Below are 18,752 nucleotides of genomic sequence, written 5' to 3' on the forward strand. Positions count from 1 at the left end.
TTTTCATGGAAAAAAACATCAAACTCCTATGGTCTCCAAAGCTCCTCCAGACTGGGCTCTGCCTGCCTCTCAGCCCTGCAGTCTGCACATTCTCCCTTGCTCTCTGAGAAGGCACCAGTCACTTGAGTCTGCATCAGTCCCTCAACCTTGTCAAGCTCTGTTCTGCCCCAGGGTCACCTCCCCGGGACTCCTGGAGCCTGGAACCCTTTTAACCCCTGTTTTTTCACCATTTAGTTCTCAGCCTCTCTTGATTCTTTCATTGAAGTTGGGTTTCCTGTCATATTCTCTTCTAGCACCTTAATGTTTCTTTATACCACTTATGAATATGCCATCACATGCCTAGATGTGTGGTTGTTCGATGTGATTCTTCTATTCGGTAGTGAGTTTATCAGGGCCTTTATTTCCCCAAGGCCCACATGGCCTATCACAGAACCTGGATGATAGATGCTCAGTAAAGACATTTGCCAAACAAGTGATTCAATGGTCAAGCGATTCAAGAGCAACTGGATAAAAGGTTTATTCCATTGGTGACATTTGAGGAAAATTTTGAAGGGATGGTAGTATTGGGGCAGGAAAAACCTTCCAGGAGAGCGAGGAATATATAAGTGGGAAGTACAGGGCTTAGTGTTTGGAAAGTGGCAAATTACAAAGTTTGGTTTTAATATAAGGATATGTCTACGACAGGAATCAGCCAAATTTCCTAAGTGGCCAAAAGGCAAGGATGTTAAGCTTTGTGAGCTGAGGTGTCTCTGTGGCAACAATTCAACTCCGCCACCACAGTGTGAAAAGTGACACGGATGGCGTGTGAACAGGTGGGTATGCTTGTGTTCTAATACAGCTTCGTTTACAAAACAGGTGATGGACGGAATTTGGCTAATGGGTTGCAGCCTGCTGGGCCAGGGAGTAATGAGAGGGCTAACTTTCTGTTGAGGTGGTGCAGCAGCCCAAAGCCTAAACTGTGATTCAGTGAGTTACTAGACAGGTAATAGGCCCACATACGGCCCACAGAGCCATAGCAAGCTTTTGGATTAAAACAAAGGTACGTGACTAGAGTGATTTTTCAATATGATTAATCTGGCAGCATCCTCCAATGAACTGAACCAGAGAGATTAGAGACACAGAGAGAGGTAGTTGGGTGTCTATTGTAATAACAACAATCTCGGCAAGAGAAGGTAAGAGTCTTACCTAAAAAGATTGAACATGAGGTGATAAGGGAAACTGAGACACTGAGTTTGATGTCTTTATCCTGGGTTAGAAAATGGTGCAAGGAAGTGGCCAGCTGGGTCCCTACGTGTGCAGTCTAAGGTGTGAGAGCACATCAGTGGGGGATCCAGCAGACAGAGAAAGTTTAGCGTTCAAGCGAGGGGTCTGAGCTGTGGCTGAGACCCTACAGGGAGGGAGGGCGTGATGCCCCCGACACACTGGCCACGCCCTTCCCTGAGGAGGAGGAAGGCGTTGGGAGGTGATCCTGCTGCAGAGGCCCAGGAGGCTGGCGGGGAGGGTTCACAGGAAAGGCAAAATCAGGCCCCAACAAATCTGCCTCCAGAAGCGAACAAAAAGCAAACCTGTCTCTGGAATTATTTTTAAAACTATATTCACAACATGGTGCATTAACCAGAAATGATGCACAAAAATTAGCGGTGTGAGCCTGGCCTTAAGGTTGGCCCTGCCCTAATCCATTCTAGAACGTGCATGGCAAAGAACGTGACACAGAAAAGCGACAGACCTATTTGCTTTCTTTATCCTAGGCAGCATCGCATACTGCAAATGACCTGAAAACATCCAATAATCTGTTCATTTGCTAGAGTCTCTCTCTGAGACTGCATTGATGGGTGATTTATCAGGGCTGCGGGGGCAGCACAGGGGCGTTCTCTGCGTTTGCTCCGATGCTCTGATGCCAAAGCACATCATCAGGACTGAAGGAAGTGTTTCCATGGAAAACAATGACTCATGGTTAACACCACCCTGTTGGCACATAACGGGGGAGATGACTGGCACTAATGCGAGAGCTGAGCGTTCACCGCCGCTCCCGTCTGTCCCTCAGTGGAAGCCTGTCCGCTCCGCACACTCTGGCTGCCGTGCATTCCCAGGAGGAGCGCCGTGTCTGTTCTTACAACAAAGACTTGGCTGAAGGTAAAATCAGGAGGGACAATGTCCGCTGGCAGAGGGCTGACAAAGGCTGATTTCACTGGGTTTTTCACTTCCCACTAAGTGAAAGGCATTTGACCGCAGATTCGTGTGGTTAGGCAGCAGAGAAATTAGTGGTAGGAGAGCAATGATCTCAAATAACCTTTCCTAGAAAGGCCCCAATTTATCCTCACCTGCTGATCCCTGCACACTTTCCAGGTACTCTTGGATGTACACTATTGTTTCTTAGTTTCTCTGGATTCTCTTTGTGAAAAATGTACCATTCTGCATTTTTGGGGGGAGAAAAATAAACATCTTCGGTGGCATTTCCGGGGCTTTTACAATCAAGAAGTAGAAATCGTTTTTCGAAGTCGAAGCTGATGAGAGCCTGTCCTGTACTAGATGAGATGTGAGGTTCCGTGTCTGCAGAGGGAACAGATGGAGACAGCGCTCTGTGCTCACTGCTGCTCTCCGTCACCAGAAAATTCTCACTCCACCACCTGACAGGAGAGGCTGGCCGCCGGAACGAGCTGTGCTGCAAGTGAAAAACAACTGTTACCAATTCAGGTAACAGTGCATGGAATTTTCACAGTGTCACCTGGCTACAGAATAACGAGTCAGGCACTTCTCTAGAATGACTTTCCACGGAGTCTCTCCGTGAATATCTTTCAAATTTTAACAACACTACAGTGCTGCAAGTGTAAAAGCTACCAGGCCATAAATTGAGCTGTGCTGTCTTTCACCTTTGCCCCTATGCATCCATTTTCCCACAGCCTCTGTGCTGCAGGAGAAGCTTTCCCCGAAGCTCCTCTTTCTCTGGCTTCTGATTACTGCTGCTAAGTCGCTTCAGTCATGTCCGACTCTGTGCGACCCCATAGACGGCAGCCCACCAGGCTCCTCTGTCCCTGGGATCCTCCAGGCAAGAACACTGGAGTGGGTTGCCATTTCCTTCTCCAATGCATGAAAGTGGAAAGGGAAAAGTGAAAGTGAAGTCGCTCAGTCGTGTCTGACTCAGCGACCCCATGGACTGCAGCCCACCAGGCTCCTCCGTCCATGGGATTTTCCAGGCAAGAGTACTGGAGTGGGGTGCCATTGCCTTCTCTGGCCTGTCCGATGGAAGGCACAGCAGGAAACAGAGGAGGGAAGAGGGAGCAGGGTACAGGCCCCTTCCTCGCGGGGGCTGGGGCTCCTGCCCCATCCCCTGCTGGCTTCTTCGTACCTGCCCACGCCTCTGGAAGCAGTCCCTTCACTAACTTCTCTTCCGTGAAGCCCTTTAAAGACACGATTACTTTCGTGATTGCTCCCTGAAGGAAACCACAGCAATATTTTAATGATACTCATTGTAAAATATGTAAAGGGAAGTATGGAAATAACTGCATATTTCCTAGTCACAACTTTAACAAGACTATCAGGAAACTTGATAGAATAACTTAATAGAAACTTGATAGACTAATTCTTAACTTCATCTGGAAGAAAAAATATTCAAGAACATGGTTAAAAATTTTCTGAAAAAATATTTAAAAAGCAAAAGTGATGAGTGATGTCTCAATTTAGCTGACACTTCAGTTGATTTTAAAACTTCATTAATTGAAACAAATTAACTCTTGCGCAAGAAGACAGATGAGTTAAAGAAAATAGAGCCTAGAAATTCACACAAGAAAATACAGGAATACTATTAATATTCAGGAATATATTTTATGAAAATGGAAGTATTTCCAATCCTTAAGGAAAATAATGATTCCTTAATAAAAGGTCTTAGGGCAACTGGCCACCATTTGTAAAAAATAAAAAGCTGGATTCCCAACTTCATTTCTTATATCACAACTAATTGAAAAGGAATCAATCATTTTAATGAGAAAAAACAACCAATAAAAATACTAGAAGAACACACATTTATAATCTTGAAGCAAATGTGAATAGGTGTTTCTAATTATGTCAAGAAAATATGAAATAATAGTTTTCAGTCTTGTTATGTAAAATACAAAATTCTGTATACTTAAAAAAAACTAATAGGACATACACAAAGAAAAAATATTGACAGAACTTATGGCACTATTGTAGAATACAAAGCCTGAAATTGTTTTCCCCTGAAAAAAATTAACAGTTTTTAAGCTCTTTAAAATGTATTACTGAGCTGGGAAAAGCATAGTAGTTTGCAGAGGTCAAAAGTGGAATTGTAGAACCCTGTGAGATACTTGAGGGCTGAAACAGTTTTCGCTCTGAAGGTGTCTGCCAACCTTAGTGACCCAGATGTCTTTTTTTGTTGCTTGTACCATGAGAAGGGGACAAGGTAACTCAAGGCCCTGCCTGGGACCACTATACCTTTATTGTAAAAGTGAATGAGAACTAAGGCCTGTTGTGTGCCAGGAGAGAGCAAAGAAACTTGCCTGTCACTGCCTTGGCACTGCATGGACAAATCTATTTCCAATGAATGGAAAAATCCTACCCCGAGGATTGGCCAGACCTCCTAGGGTTCTGCAGTCAGAATTCTCATTATCTGGTGCAGTTAGTCCGAAAACACTTCCAGCTGGCAGTAGCCTCAGGCAACTGGCAGAAGCAAGTACAGATCCTCTCTGTAGGCATAAAAATTCAGCCTAAACCTCAAAGAACTCTAGAGAGAAGATTCCAAAGAAAATAAGCTCACATTCAAAAATAAAGGAAATAAAACACCAAAAGGAAGAGCCAGCAGATACAAACTGGCAAGATGTTTTGACATAAGAATGATCAGATGCTAACTCTAAAATACTGTGTTTAATATGTGTAGATAAATAAAGGAGAAGCCTGAAAATATGAGGAAGGAATAAGAGGCTACTAGATGCAACAAAGCAGACCTGAAAAAGAAGTGAACAGCTTTATACAATGAACCATGTAACAGTACATGTTAAAAACAGTGGATGGATTAAACAGAAGATTAGACACAGCTGGAGAGAAATTACTTTTCTGGAAGACAGACTGGAAGAAATTATACAAAGCACAGTTAAGAGACAAAGAAAACTGACAACATCTTGGACATATCTGGGCTTCCCTTGTAGCTCAGTAAAGAGTCTGCCTGCAATGCAGGAGACCTGGGTTCGATTCCTGGGTCAGGAAAATCCCCTGGAGAAGGAAATGGCAACTCACTCCAGTACTCTTGCCTGCAGAATCCCATGGAGAGAGGAGCCTGGCGGCCTGCAGTCTATGGGATATATCTAATAAGAGTTCCCAAAGATGATAGATAGAAGAGAAACAATACTCAGTGAGAAAACAGCCATAAATTTTTAGAATTGTGGAGTGACAGCAAAACTCATATTCAGGAAATTAAATGAATCTTGGGGAGACTAAATAAAAACAAAGCCACACCTGTATAAGTCATAGTGAAATTGCCTAACCTCAAAGACAAATCTAAAAAGTATTCAGCAAGAAAAGCATTAGATCTAAAAAATTTAGCTCTAAAAGATTAGCTCTAAAGAACAGCAGTTAGACTGACAACCCTCAATAGCAACAATGCAATTTGTGGAATAATATCATCATTGTACTAAAAGAAACTATACAAATGTAAAATCTTTCAGGAATGAGAACAGTATAAAGAGAACTTCTCAAAAACTGAGTTTACTACTGATAAAACTACTTATTTTACTACTTACTTCTCACTGAATGAAATTCTGCAGGCACATGCAAAATGATTCCAGATGAGTTTGAAATAAAACAGAAATGACACTGGTAAATATAAGATAAATTTAAAAATTATGTGAAACATTAATTTATGAAATTAAAGAAAGATTACATGTACTTTTGAAGAGTTTAGCAGATGTTAAAGTACTTAAGGAGTTGTATTATTTGGAAGAAGAGTGAAATACTAGAATATAGATATGTGTGTGTGTATATATATATATAAACACACACAATCCTATGTGGCGCTAGTGGTAAAGAACCAGCCTGCCACTGCAGGATATGTAAGAGACACCGGTTTGGTCCCTGGGTTGGGAAGATCCCCTAGAGGAGGAAATGGCAACCCCCTCCAGTATTCTTGCCTGGAGAATCCCATGGACAGAGGAGCCTGGCAGGCTAGAGTCCATAGAGTCGCACAGAGTTGGACACGAGTGAAGGGACTTAGCATGAGCACGTTATCTGCACGTGGTGCCTGGCACAGAGCCTTGTGATTTTCTGGGTGATAAGACCACAAAGAACATCCCTTGTTCTAACGTTTAGTCTTTGACCCCATCCCTGATACAAGGCTTGGAAACCCTTGTAAATTCTTAAGTGACAAAAGCACTTGGTATGTTTTGTTCTAATGAGGTGACTCCATGTGTGTTCTTGGATGGAGGCTGTTTACCATAAAGACCGAGCCATGAAGAGAAGCGTGGAATTTGCAGCCTTACCCTACTTTCTTCAGAGAAGGGAGAGAGGCCGGATCCCAGTAGTCTGGAGTTTGGGGAGTTTTCCAGGTTGCTGAACTCATTCACCCTGGGAAGATACCCCAACTCCAGGGCGAGAGAAGGTCCTGTGCTTGGGACCCTCCCAGACCTTGCCTTAGGTACCTTGTCATCTATCATGGAGACTCTGATCTCCAGCTGGTGCACACAAAATTCAGGAAACTCATGGAGATTGGACTCCAAGCGTGGCTACTAGTCTGGGTTCAGTGGAGTCACCAGCAGGATGGACTTGCAAGGACTCCTCAACTGTCTAGAGCAGGACTTGGGGGAGGCGTGTGTAGACTGCTTCTCAGCAACACTTTCAGGAGCTGCAGGAACAATGGTGCAGATGAAAAAGATGCAGATTAAGAGCCCAGAGCCCCGCCCAGTTCACCCTGCATGTTTCAGCCTGGGGACCTGTGTGACCCCACGGAGGACTGAGAGGGAGCCCTCAGAGCGTCTGTGAGAGAGGCTCCACTGGCTCTGCTCACAACATCTGATAGAAAAGTCAAGGAACCAGGTTTTTTTTTTGTCTGAAAACAATATGTAAGAAAAATCATTTCATCCCAAAATGTTAGTGGTGATGATTTTCAGTGAAATTTAAGGTATTTGCCAGTTTCTTCATAATTGCATTTATAATATTTGCATAAAGCCAAGGTATGTATAAAACGAAACTGTTCTGACTATAGGACATTTAAAAGAGAATTTTCTGTGTTTTGCAAAGGCCAGTGTTTGTAATTCCCTAGAGGTTTGTCCTGAGACTTTTTTTTTTTTTTTTTTTGCAGTTTCTAATGTTTTAACTGAGTTTCCTAAGGTGGACTGTGTTTATGAACAATCAAGCAAACCCCATCTGTGTTGCTGTTGTCCCTGTCTTTCCTCCATAGTGAGTATTTAGCAATCACTCTTCCCTCAGGAGATCATTTTCACATCACAAATGTGTCATCTTATAATGTTTTACAACTGTGTCATCTTTCAACAAAAGACCCTCATATTGTGGGCCCTTCTCTAATGATTAATACATGGAAATGGGGCTTCCCTGGTGGCTCAGTGGTAAATGATCCACCTGTTAATGCAGGGGCCACCTGTTCAATCCCTGGTCCAGAAGATCCCACGTGCCACGGAGCAAGTGAGCTTGTGCACCGCAGCTACTGAGCCCGAGTGCCAGAGCCAGCAGGCCGCAGCTGCTGAAACCTGTGGGCCTAAAGCCCGTACTCGGCAACGAGAGAAGCCATGGCAGGGAGAAGGTCTCACTGCGACTGGGGAACAGCCCCTTTTGCTGCAACAGGAGAAAAGCCCGTGCAGCAGCTAAGACTTGGTACAGCCAACATGAAAATAATAATAATACATGAACTTTAAAAATACGTGTAAATAACATTTCTATTATTTTCCCTCTTCTGCTCTGTCCTGTTTATTATTTTCCCCTCATTGCCAGAACTCCTCCACCTTCCACACTTCTCATTCCTCCCCTCAAGCAAACATGCACACCCACACTCGCACACTTCCCAATTCTTTCACTTTTTATCAATGGCACCATCATTGTTTTGATTTCTTGGACCAGGAGCAATGATTTTGCCCCTTTCTTTATACATATTAACTCGTGTGTGTGTGTGTGTGTGCTTAGTCATGTCTGACTCTTTGTGACCCCGTGGACTGTAGTCCACCAGGCTCCTCTGTCCATGGGTTTTTTTTCCCAGGCAAGAATAGCGGAGTGGATTGCCATTTCCTTCTCCAGGGGGTTTTCCTGACTCAGGGATCGAACCTGCATCTCCTACATTGGCAGGCAGATTCTTTACCACTGAGCCACCTGGGAAGCCCAAGATTACTGTTAATTAAAGAGAACTAGACATTTCATGGAGAAGGCAATGGCAACCCACTCCAGTACTCTTGCCTGGAGAATCCCAGGGATGGGAGAGCCTGGAGGGCTGCCGTCTATGGGGTCGCACAGAGTCAGACACGACTGAAGCGACTTAGCAGCAGCAGCAGCAGACATCTCAAGCTAAGGGATTTAGCATTTTTCTATGTATGGGAAGATGCAGGAATCTGGGCTTACTGAAATCAGGGAAGCCCTAGCTGATCAATATTAAATACAAGTACATTTCTCCAGTAAATAATATTCCTAAAGGCAGAAAATAAGATTACGGAGGTGGCTGTGGAAGACAGCGTTCACTTCCCCTCTGTCCTCCCCTCCTTCGGGTTTGCAGCTGCAGTTCAGTCCTCAGTTTCCTCGCAGCAAGGTGATTCACCTCCTGTCCCAGGAACTAGAGACAAATGGTGCCTGCTCCCCCTAAGTCTGGCCAGAATCCACCCCCCATGCCCCCTCCTCTGTGGTCTTTTTCTTTAAGTTGCCTGCTCCCCCCTTTTCCCTCCTCCCCACTGAGAGCCACCCCAAAGCCAGTGCTAAGAAGCACAGTCATCCCCAGCCTGGCTCTGAATGGTTTGTGGGGTATTCTGCCCCCTCTTTGGATGGTCAGCTGAGCAGGAAATTAACTGCCACAGGCTTGAGCCCCAAGTCTGGGTCTCTTTATCTCCAGTGTCTCGCTTGCCCTAGCTCAAATAGTGGCAAATTCTCAAGAGTTGTTCATAATACCCTGAAAAATAACATTTTTTCTTCTAACGACTTTCCGTAAAGTCCTTTTCAGACGAATCCTTAAACACTGTGTGGTTTCACCCATGAATGTCAAATCTACCTCATTAGTTAATTTGATCTCCTGGGTGCACAACTGTTCTCTCTTCACTCAGTGTGACACAGAGGCTTGCTCTGTGGGGTACATCTCAGATGCCGAAAGTGGAGCAGAGAAGTATTCTCCACTAGAACCGTTTGGTTTGTTACAATTACGGATGGAAATGTGAGCTGGAAGCTGAAACTGCACTTCTGGAAGTGCAAAAATAGCAGCAACAAGTCATATGTTTAGAGGAAACAAAGGTTTAAAATGACAGTTATAACAAAAACCAGACGACACGGGCAGTTCTGGAGTAGGCTGCAAGCATTCACGAGTTGTCTCCTGTTTGGATAGCTGGGTGTTGCCCAAGTACAGCCCAGCCGTTTATATACATCCCACAAATTTGACTCCGGTTGCCTTAGAAATCATCTGGGTGTTTTTTAAAAGGCCTCAGGAAGGAGAGCTGCAGGGCTGTGTGGTCCACACGGGAAACCGCCTCCGGGGCCTCAGCACCGTCTCACCGGGGGCGTCTCTACTGTCTTCTACCCACTCCTGCTGTCTGCTCTGTTCTTTTCAGTGTAAATCCTACTACCCTTTTCTACAAATTCCCCAAATATTCCACTCCTCACTCATCACTCTGACCTCCACAGAGGGATCCAAGCAAGAGCATGTGGGTTGGCAGGAAAAAGGATGTGAATTCCTCCACGTTGATTTCTTTTTGTCCCTATCATAATGACATGTGAGTTTTATGGGATTATACTGATCAGATGATTCTTTTCTGTGCTCTTCCCACTCTGGAGGAAGATGCTCTTGGCACTCCCAGCCCCACAGCCCTTAGCTGAATGAAATGGGAGGGCGTTAGGGAAGTGCAAGGCTCGGTGTATGCTGGAATGCTCCGTTACCAGCTGGGGAGGCTAGTGCTCCAGGTCACCGACAAGTGGTTGGGAACTATTCCGTTTATTCCTATTTCCCCCAGAACTCTCAGTCTAGGGAGGTCCTAAAGTCACAGTTGTGTTAGGATTGTGTGTCCTTATACAATCTTCAAGAACAGGCTGTTTATCTGAAGACTTGGAGAAATAAAGGAACAGGGTCCTTCCTTGTCTGAAAACACAGAGCAAACTGGCAGGTGCTCCTGTCCTGGCCCTCTGCTGGCCATGGTTCAATTCAGATTCTTGTTCTGCAATAGTGAATGGTGGGGTTACCAACACCACCAGTTCCAGCTCCCACAGACCCCGAGGGTTGTGACAGGCTGATTTCCACCAGCCAGTGAGCCCAGACGCACAGGAGACACCTGCCTTTACTCTGGTCCCAGTCTAATGACAGTCGTGTTCTCAGCGAGGAGTGCCCGGGGCACTTGCCTGGTCTGTAGGACTGAGGGGAGCCCCCGGGGACGCGCCCTCCCATCGCAGGGGCAGGGGGTGGCCCGCGGCCCCTGCGGGTCTCAGGCTCACACGACGCCGTCTGGTGAACGGTCATCCGGGGACCTGAGGAGGAAGCGTCATCGCTCACAGGTGCTGGCAGGATACAGGGCACAGTGTGGGTGAGGTCGCCAGACAGGGAGGGAGCGTCAACCTGGGACCAGCCTTTACTAGGGTCCAAAGTTGGGGTTCAAGGGCTTTACTCTATTGGCAAACTGAAAGCTTCGAGGCACTGGAAGAGAGAGACAGGGTCCCCTAAGTGGTCAGTCATCCAGTTACACGGGGCTTTCTCGAAGGGGAACGTCACGGGAGGGGCGGCCTGGCCCCTCACCTGCTCGTGTAGCTGGCAGTGTGCTAACTTGAGGTGAGTGTCTGTGACACGCACACCCCAGCGAGCAAAAGCTTCCCGTCAGGCCCTCAGACGATGCCGACCCCGGTGAAGCCCTTGGAGCTGGCAATCCTGGCGTCAGACGACTCTCTTCATTTTACTGACGGGGTTAAGAGGGTCCCACACTAGAACTCGGGGTCCTAGGAGGTTCAGGTTTCATTTGTCTCACACCCTCCGTGGCTGGTGGTCAGCCGGCACCTCACTCCTGCAGCTTCTGCCTCAAGCTCTGAGCGCAGGGTCCCCGCCTCCCTGACAGACTCACGTTTCCCGCCATCATTACCTTTGTGACCTTTACAGTTGTCAAACGAGCTTATGGTCTTTTTTCCCTCTGGTGCTTCACCCCGAAGTGAAATAAAGCTACACATTAATCAACTTGGGCCCCCAGACACTTTGCTTTGAGTGTCCTCTGTAGTTGTCTGCTGGCCAGGGGAACATGCGTGTAGCAGCAGCGAGGTCGCGCTGCCCTTTCAGCATACACCATGTTCTCTGAGGCAGCGTGACAGAAGCTTCTTCAGATGAAAACGTCAGGCCTGTTTTGGTAGCTTCTGTTTGGCTTATTTGCCTTCTTTGAGATCATGTGGAAGTTTCATGCTTTCTGGGTATGTGACATTAATGAAGCATAAATTAGTTGGCTGATCTATGGATTTTTTGCTCTATTGTGTGAAAATGACTGTCTTTGGGAAGCTCCCTAGTGGATACAACCTTGCCTGCATGGGTCTTTGAGAAAACATCACTGTTAGCATTTGTTAGAAAAGTATGCATCTATGGAGGAAAAAAAAAATAGAGTTCTCTGAAAAAGCAAGCAAAACGCTTATTTCTGCATACTCTTATTTTTTCCTCCCTATCATTTCTAAAGAATGTATGTCCCACAGTGGTGTGGGTGATCTAATGGCATGTACCAGTAGTGTTAAAAGTTAGAGAGACATACTGAATCTTAAACCCTATGGCTGTTTTCTAAAATAAACACACGAAAGCATATACTGAAAATGTATTAGTAGGAAGGTGATATGCTTGCCTTAAATACCGAGATAATTTAGTGCAGACTAATTTTTTTTTACCATAATTAATATAGTAACAGGTGTTCACCTTCGAATACCTTAAATATAAATTTTGACGCATGTAAAATTAATAAAAATTTGAAGTTTCCTAATTTGGTTACATTTTGCTTTTATAAAGATGAAACAAAACTTAAGGATGTTCGATACCATGAGTTAGTTGTTTTCCTTGTGTAGGTGGCTCAGTGAAATTTATTCAACCTCCTGTCAAGTTAAAACAAAATTTCGGCGGTTCAAGAAAAACATGTCTGTGTGTTATAGAGGAAGCAGGATGCTGGCTTGATTAGCTTCCACTCAACCTCATACCTATTTTGTGCCCCTAAATGAAAATTTCATGCAGTTTAAATCTGCAAAACCTCTGTGGATGTTGTTCCCTCTATCTGGAGCTCTCTCTCTCTGGAGAGGTTTGCCATCCTCTCTACTTGAAGTCACCACCCAGGAGAGCTTCCCCAACCCCTCCATTAGCCCAGTTAGCCTCCCATTATATTCTCCTAAAGCCTGTTTCTTAGCCCAAGCACATCTATCCTGTTCGTCTTCCTTGGTGAATTATACACATCTTAATGGCAGGGGTTCTCCTCCTTAAGCCTTATGTCCCCAGTTCTCAGCAGAGTCCCTGGCATTATTGACTGAGTGGACTTACAGAAGGATTCATATCTGAACAGCTTATGATGGGCCCTTGAAACTAATTGATATTTTATAAACATACAAATCATTAATTATTTTCAACACAGTAGAAGTACATTTTAATGAGCTTTATGGTATCATGCAGGACACTGGAGATACGGTAGTTAACAAAGTATAGAGCTTGTTTTCTATAAGCAAGTAAAAAAAAAAAGACAAAAAATATAAGCAAGTCAGATAATGGATTTGTAAGCCATGAGATTTGTGTGTAAGAATAATGTCAGTAACTTTTAACTTTAGAAGAATTACATTTGAGGACAAAAAAGATAGACAAATAGAAACCTTATATGTTTTAGTAATAACAGGCAAATTTGATTTTCATTTAAATTGTCTTTTAAAAATTCAGTTATTTATTTGTTAGTATTGCTAGATACAGAATAGAAAAAAAGCATATATAGGGAGGACAATACTGGTTCAGTTCATCTACAATAAATCTCTTTATCTGCTGTATGAGTGGAACATAAATTGCTGCTCAAATAATGGAATTCAGAAATCTCTCAAAGTATGTTATTCCAAAGTGCACTGCTCAGAACTAATCAAAGATACGAGAAATATCTTGATGAGTGGACCACCTTCTAAAAAATTTACACATTATGAATTTATCTTTAAAACAACCTCAAACTCAAATGTACTCAATTTTCTAGATGTTATTAAAAGGCCTATTTTAAGCAAAAGTGATTGTTTTGGCAAAAAAATGTCTTGTCAAAATTATGACTTACGTATTGTACTTCCACTTCCCCCCATATTCAGAAAGAAAAAAGGAAGCCAAGGGAAAACCAAAAATGATGTACATTGTTATTTTGCTGAGAGGCTAATGGTTTGGGAAGAACTCATCTTTTGTATGTACCATACGAACAGAAATCTCACAAGTCTTCAAAACACAGAGGGCTTGACAAGCTGTTCATCTGTGCAGGAGCAGCATTCCTTGTGGGAGTGGTGTCTGCAAAGTTGACCAACCTCAGAGGACCTGATGTTCCTGTCATTTTGACCAGCAATGGCAACAGATGTTCATGTTTAAACTTAGTTGCCTTATATTTATGTGTGTGATTATTTGACAATACTGTACTCAAAGAGACACATTGATGACAGGAATTCAAATGAGAAAATATTTTATAAAATTATCTCTTTTCATCTTTGGTATATAAGTATAGGAGATTCTGGGAAATCGTAGCATTTCCAAACAAAATAATGAAGCTGAGTGGTGAGTCATCTCTAATGGCAACTATAAAACTGCAAAACAAGGAGCAGGCAGGGTGTTTGAATCTCACCTCTGGTGTTTTTCTAAAAGATATTTTACAATCGCAAAAGGAGACAGGATGGCTTAAGATTTCAGGGTCTGAAGTTTTGGAATGCTTAGATTTTAACTCTGAATTCAGTCTGTATTGACTGGTGACCATGGATAAATTCCTTAACTTCCTTCTCTACTTGTTCACTGGTAAAACGAGCTCTGAGAACAACTCTTCTTCATTAGGCTGTTACACACGTAAGTGAGGTAAGACACATGGCACCCCTGGACAGTGTGGAGCCCACATCAGTGTTTTCCACGTGCCAGGCGTGAGCTGCTGTGTGGCTCAGAACGAGGCAGCCTCGTGGCCAAGGTCCTCAGCAGCTCTTTCCCACTAAGCTCTCTGCCTTTCCAGACCGCTTCTTTCCAGGGTTCAGTTCAGTCGCTACTTCTTTCCAGGGTTCAGTTCAGTCGCTCAGTCATGTCTGACTCTTTCTAGGGGTGGAAAGATTTATTTCAGTTGCAAGACCTGGATCAGGTACATGAATAAACCAAGACAGTTACTATGTTCCTCAAAGAGATAAGCAGAGTGTGTGACAGCACAGAGGTGATAAGCCCCAGGCTGGGGGGCCCATTTATGACTCCATACAATCACTGAACCCAGATTCTGAGAGCAATCAAGTCCTGCAGGGCTTGTACATGCCCACCCTCTCCCTGAGTCATAGGCTCCTCTACTCTCTCCCGGTCAGAGGCCAGCCTTCGCTCGCTCTGGTGGCTTGGTGAGGGCGGCTGTGTGAGGAGGGCGGGAGCTCACAGACCAGGAGACGGTCTCCTGGGGTGGGGGGTGGGGGGCCGGCAAGTCCGTTCACCTCAGGTGCGGAACAGGGGTTTGAAGATGACTCAAAGTCCCTCACAAGGTCGTGCCTGAATTCTAAGGCTCGATGACATCCTAACTGTGATGGACAGCCTCTCATCTCTGGGGGCTCTGTGGTTGAAATACTTTTCCAGCTAGGCTGCTGGCACCAGCACTGTCCTCTGGAGACACACAGGGTAAGCTCGCTATTTTTTCCACACTAATCGTGGAGAGACCGGCAGGCTGCGAGCCTGTCCCGAGTCCTCCCGTGCTCTGAACACAGGCGCACTGTTACTGCGTCTGCATTGCTTCCAGCCCTTGCTTCCAGCCCTTGCCTTGGAGAACGCCCCGCTTGCACCCTCAGTGAACCTCCTCTGACCTTGGTGGCCTGTTTGGCCCTCCTCCTAACACCCCACACATGTGCAGGCTTCTGACCCACCCACATCCTGCAGTCAGTACACCACCCCAAACACAAATCAACAAAGATGTCAAACCCGGGGTCTGTACAGTGTCAACACGATACAATACAGTTCAAGCAAGGCCTGGCGTCTTATTTCTGAGCTTTAGGCAAGGCTAAAATACCCATGGGTTTCCATAAGGGCTCAGACAGTAAAGATTCTGCCTGTAACACAGGAGACTTGGATTTGATCCCTGGGTTGGGAAGGTCTGGAGAAGGGAATGGCAACCCACTCCAGTGTTCTTGCCTTGGGAATTCCATGGGCAGAGAAACCTGGCAGGCTATAGTTCACAGGGTTGCAAAGAAGAACACCCCTCATATACCGTGCCCAGACAACCCTGATGAGTGTGTGGGCTGGGACCCTGGAACTGAATCAGTGGCTGCCATTCTGGAGGACACCCGAAGCTGCCACAGGGTGGGTGGCACCTCAGGAATGGGTCACTAGACCCCTCCTACTAGAGGACTGCAGGCCCCAGCTTCTCCTCAAAGTAAGGGGGGACTGCTTGCTATGGAGGATGAGAACTCTTGTTTATTAGCCTGAATGTCCTGATACTTCCTCCTACTTCTATCTGTCCCTCTGCTTTTCTACTCAGAGCTTTGTTAAATGTTTTCAAAATCTCATCTTTGCAGGAGGATGGAGGAAAGGGACTTCTGTCCATGCTTTGACCTCAGTAGTGAAGGGGAAGTGGCTCCCTTGAAGACAAGATGGCAGCGGTGTGAGACGGAAAGAATTAAGGGTAGGGTGGGACGCAGGGTTCCGTTCAGTGCGTGGGGGTGGACTCCCTCACCGTGTCTGAGTTCTCCTTTAGTAGACCTTCAACTCTTACAGGTCATATGTAAAATGCACGTGCCCTCAGTGAAGGGTAACACTGCTGTTGTTCTTTGTTGTTTAGTTGCTAAGTCATATCCATCGCTCTGTGACCCCACAGAATGCAGCACATCAGGCCTCCCTGTCCTTCACTGTCCCCTGGAGCTTGCTCAAATTCATGTCCATGGAGTCGGTGATGCCATCCAACCATCTCATCCTCTGTCGTCCCCTTCTCCACCTGCCCTCAGTCTTTCCCAGCATCAGGGTCTTTTCCAATGAGTTAACTCTTCACATGAGGTGGTCAAAGTATTGGAGATTCAGGTTTAGCATCAGTCCTTCCAATGAACACTCAGGACTGATCTCCTTTAGGATGGACTGGTTGGATCTCCTTGCAGTCCAAGGGACTCTCAAGAGTCTTCTTCAACACCACAGTTCAAAAGCATCAGTTCTTCAGTGCTCAGCTTTCTTTATGGTCCAGCTCTCACACCCATACATGACTACTGGAAAAACCATAGCCTTGACTTAGACGGACCTTTGTTGGCAGTGATGTCTCTCCTTTTTAATACACTGTTTAGGTTGGGCATAGCTTTTCTTCCAAGGAGCAAATGCTGTTGTCATCCACATAAAGAACTCAAAGGAGGTTCAAGTATAGACGAGGAGAAGCCATAAGGATGGAGAAGCTCAACTTATGAGGAGCACTTAGCATCAAACGTTACCTTCCCCATGCTCTGCCTGGGTCAGGCCCAGGGAACACTCATCCTAACCATGGTCGCCCTCCTGAACTGGGTCTGTGGTCTCTATGGGCAGGGATGCTGTCCCCATGAGCCACAAACATCGTTATGCTTAACAGTGTCCTTGAAGTGTGCCTGTTCTTACGTAAGTGTGCTCTCCAGCACATCAGACAGAAGTTGTTAAGCTTCTCTGGAGAGCATAAGGAAAGCCATTAGAACATATCAAAAAAACTCCCTTTGTAAGTGGAATCAGAGAAAGTGCCTGAGAGGCAACTCTCCCGAGTGACTGTCAGGATAAAGGAACTAATCATTGAAGAAGTGGGTGGAAGATTGGTGAACTGGGTGAATACATCATGTTTCTCATAACATCCTGAGACCCCAGAAGTGATTAAGGTGCGAAGCTGGACACCTCTCTCTGAGGTCCTTTAACCTCTAAGAGATCTTCAGGATTCATTTCATAATGTGAGATATACATTTAATCTAATGGAGGCAGTAAATGTTCGGCAGGAAACATATGGAGCGAGTTCCAGGACACTTTAACTGACTTTCTTATAAACTTGAAAAAAACCCAGATTTGTTTTCTTCAGGTCAGCACTCCTCTATTTGGAGGAGAGGCTGCGGAAGGAGGGGAGGGTAACGGATACAAGCTATAATTCAGGAGGGTGATACAAGGAAGGTCAGGCGGGACAGAATGATGTGTGAGATCACGTTAGAAATATCACCGGATTCCTTGGGGACTTATAAAAGCGCCTTAATTCTTGTCCTTGCCAAACATCCTATAAGAGTACGACAAGATTTTATTTATCGTCAGTCAGATTGGACTCGCATGCTCAGACTAGGCTGCAGGCGTGGGATGTCAGTCAGTGCTCTCGCAGGCATCAGAACGGCCCTTGTTAGGTCATGAAGCAAAGGAAGGGAGTCAGGACGCAGCCCTCCAAAAAACGCCATTATTTTCAGGCTAGAGAGGCACTTGTTTGCTTTTATTAGGCACCTGCTTGGTTTTGTACGGAAAAGGTCAAGTATTTGTGCCTGACAGAAGGGAAGGGGAAGGAATGCCTCACCTTAAAATTGAGCTCCCCTCAGAAGTCAGGTACTTTAATTATGAGTTCTAAATTTTGTTGCCAGATTTTGGTATATTTTAACAGAGAATGCTTTACACATACCAAATTTTGAAATTATGACAAAGCATGTAAATAATAATGTACATATTGTTAATGTATCTACACCATCTATAACTTTCCTTTATATGTATTATTAAATATATTGTTAAATATGTATGCTACTAAACATTTCTGGTTAATATACTTTTTTTTTTTTTACATAAACATAGACCTGTTCTGTCAGCATCAGCCATGCTCCTGAAAACAGACACTTCAGGGAAAATTAACTGGACACACTCACCTGAGAACCTGGTCCCCTTCTCAAGAAGTAATTCACCGGATGCTTGATTCAATGTTTATTTTGTTATAGCTTCTTTGTATTTGACCACCAATTACACCCAAACTATATATAAAATATTTAGATTGTCATTGGAGATGCACTTTAAAATAAATTTTTAGTAACCCATAGTTAGAAAACAAGGGAAAAGAAATTTTTATTAATAGGTTTTTAATCCAAACATAACATGGAATAAAAAATACCAAGAGAAAATGAAAACTCTCAAACTTTATATACAATTAAAAAAAAACAAACACTAAATACATAATAGACTTACATAACAGGGCTTCCCCAATGGTAGATGGTAAAGAACCTGCCTGCAATGTAGGAGACACAGGTTCAATCCCTGGGAAGATTCCCCATTAAAGGGAATGGCAACTGACTCTAGCATTCTTGATTAGAGAATCCCTATGGACAGGAAACTAAGATCATGGCATCTGGTCCCATCAGTTCACTTCAGTTCAGTTGCTCAGTCAAGTTCAACTCTTTGTGATCCCATGAACCGCAGCACGCCAGGCAAG

The sequence above is a fragment of the Bison bison genome, unplaced genomic scaffold (genome assembly GCF_000754665.1).
Source record: "Bison bison bison isolate TAMUID 2011002044 unplaced genomic scaffold, Bison_UMD1.0 scf7180017864332, whole genome shotgun sequence".
Classification (NCBI taxonomy): Eukaryota; Metazoa; Chordata; class Mammalia; order Artiodactyla; family Bovidae; genus Bison; species Bison bison.